The sequence below is a fragment of the Schistocerca piceifrons genome, chromosome X (genome assembly GCF_021461385.2).
Source record: "Schistocerca piceifrons isolate TAMUIC-IGC-003096 chromosome X, iqSchPice1.1, whole genome shotgun sequence".
In the NCBI taxonomy this organism is placed as follows: Eukaryota; Metazoa; Arthropoda; class Insecta; order Orthoptera; family Acrididae; genus Schistocerca; species Schistocerca piceifrons.
Window position 1 is genome coordinate 675,320,398 of NC_060149.1, and position 3,145 is coordinate 675,323,542.

Consider the following 3,145-nt stretch of genomic DNA (forward strand, 5'->3'; position numbering starts at 1 on the left):
GGCAGATCCGTGATCAGTATCTCAGGTTGCGACCGCATGTCACAACAGATACCATGTTCATATAGATAAGGTTTACAGGCCAATGATCTTCAGTGCAGATGCACTCACATTGCCTGAACTCTTATGGGAATCAGTAGATTGACTGCCACGAGTAATGATTATAGTCGGCAGGGGAACTACAAATGTAGTGTGTGGACATTAAGTTGGGAATGTGGATCTCACGGGTAGTGTGCCAGAGATAAGTCCCTGCAATCACACTATTCCCTGTGTCCTTGGTGGCTCAAACGGACAGAGCATCTGCCTTGTAAGCAGGAGATCCTGGGTTCGAGTCCCAGTCGGGACACACATTTTCAACTGTTCCCATTTATCAACACCTGTCAGCAGCTAAAAGTCTGGATTTCAATGTAATTTTATGATACAATAAAGGATACAGAACGATTTGAAAGAAAATACCATAAGAACAGATTATACAATAATGAGGTTAAGCAGGTCTTAAACCCCAATTCCCAGTCCAGAGACGAATGAAGGCACAAGTGAAAAGACAGCAAGATGCAACAAGAAAAGAAGATTCAATACAGAAGATTAGGAAGAAAGAAGACCTGGATCAGAAGAAATCAAGAAACGTTTCTAAATCCCTTCCATACAAGACCATTGTTGCATCTACCTACCAACAAAGAATCCAATTTTAACTGTTCCAGCAATACAAATGTCTGATATTCCTTATGGAAAATTGCAACACTTTCAGATGTCACACCGAAGATGGGAGATGACTATTCGTATGGAAAACAACGATTGATTGGCATAAATATTCGAGATCTGATGAAGAATATAAGTTTTATGCTGCTAATGATAGATCTCTAATATAATTTCGCCTTGGGTATGTAAAGAATGGAACAAAGGCAGCCAAGCATTCACAATACACTCAAACCTTCTGCAATCGCTCTATCTGCTGACCACCATTGAATACTCAGAGGAGAAACGTCGAGGCGTGTGAAGATGAGGATGACAACTTCAATGAATCACATTGAAGTTATATATAAAAAGACTGTCTGTGACAGACTAGTATCAGATTAAACTGAAAAGAAAAGACTACGAACACACAGAGTTTGTTATTTTTTAAAAATATTAAATTTAAAAGAATTTTGTACAAGAAACAGATTTTGTTAACAATACTTTTGAGTTTTAATCTTGACAAATCAATAATATTTTCTTGTATTTCGTATTTTTTACAACACACCTAAATTAAGAAAACCAAATGTTGATATTTACTTTGGAGACTAAGATTTTAGTATGTCATGTGTTTGTTAAAATATAGGTAATATAGAAAAAAGGGTTTTGCAATTTGATGATGCTGATTTAATATGTACAAGATAATTAGTAGGATTAGGAATTTAATATTTTTCTAAAAGTCAATAATTTAATTCTTCTGTAAAGTAATAATGCATAAGTTTTAGAATTTTGGGGATATAAATACGTTTGTGAATGGGATTGTGCTTGTAAAGTTAAGAGAAGGGTGTGGTTAAGTATAAGATAAAGTAATAAACTATTGTAAGAGATGAAACTTTCTTGAATTATAATTGCCATAGAAGCTAAGCTAAGACTGAGACTGAAATATAAGTATTGAAAAAGGGGAAGAAATTTTAAATGAAGATTTCCTCAACTTCTATACATCATCATTTGACATAAGTCTTTATGTCAAAAACAGAATCAGTCTCAAATTTAAAAATTGTGAGTGGTACAAATTTATAGAGAATCTCTAGTTAGTTTAAATTTAAAATTAAAATATAGACAATCATAAACTAGAAAAGGCTTCATATTATTTAAATAATAGTATTCCATCAGAAAATTACTACAAACATGTTATTTTCAGAAACCTCCATATCATGCATATACCAACTAATTCGCCCACTCTCTCACACACACATTACATGTCTCCACTATATCATTTCTTCTCGTACTCTAAATATTATGAGACTGTACTTCCTACACCTTTCTACCTCCATTACACATCTCAAAGGGTAAATTGTTTTACACTAAGCCACAACAAACAAAGTAACCAGACAATATAAACATTCCTTAAATGTTTTTAAATAGCCAAGGGTCACTCAAGTGTCTATTTACTAGTCTTCACTTCACAATAGCTAATAACCTCTCCACAATTGGACTCTTTATAACTAATACAAATTTTGATACTAACACAATCCCATTCCACAAAGCCACTCTCATTACCAATATCAAGTTTCACCTTCATAATTCTGCTCAACTCAGGTCTCCTCCTGCTTTACCATACAGAGCATGTCAATTGCACGAATATCTACTCCATTTACATTCTAATGTCCTACATGCTACCAACTCACACAAGGGACATCTAAGGATTAAGAATTGCATGGGCAATGGGAATCTCCACCTCATACTCTTTAAAGTAAATCAGTTGTGGTGAAAAAAATTACAAAAAGAGACTGAAAGAGCAACTGTTTGATTATGCCATATTAAAATAGAGAATTGGGCAATATAAATATATAAAAATTGCTACAGTCAGCAGCTGATAAAAATTTTGCACTGACATATCAATTTCTCAACCGTTGATCGATCCAGTGCAAAATTGAACACGGAAGGAGGAGGATATGTAAGGTGGCAGCTTGAATCGATGTCAAGTTCACACCTTACATGGGACATTATACATTTTAATAAGTAGATGAAGATATCACCTTACATACTTTGGTGTTAATGAGCAGGTATCCCTATCAAAATGCACAATATGTAATGCAAAGTGCTGACACTCAATTCGACAGTATTAACACACAGAAACCAAATCCTGCATGTCGGTGAGCAAAAGGTGAAAAAAGCTGCTAGAGGAAACGTTTTAGTTTGGAGGCACACGCGAGTTGCTCCGTCACGGCTCAAGTACAATGAAATTCTTCTAAAAAGCGGTTGGTGACCCATGGTGAGAGGGGCAACAAACGCGCTGGGTGATACACTGAGGAGAGCAGGTAACGGGCCAGCGCTGCTTGAGACAGAGAAATTCTTTAGAAAACTGAGTTGGGGAATTTCCAGATGGATACAAACAGACCAGCGACACGTGAAATGTTCGTGGTACGCTGGTTATGTATGCATGTAGCTTTCAGGCATCAGGACCAGGCACAAA

The 3,145-nt window shown here is 35.8% G+C and overlaps 1 non-coding gene across 1 annotated transcript; it reads left to right on the forward strand.

Moving 5' to 3' along the window:
• The first annotated feature begins 268 nt into the window (after positions 1-268).
• Positions 269-343, forward strand: Trnat-ugu. The gene has a single exon. It is a non-coding gene; the product is annotated as a tRNA-Thr (tRNA).
• The last annotated feature ends 2,802 nt before the right edge of the window (positions 344-3,145 follow it).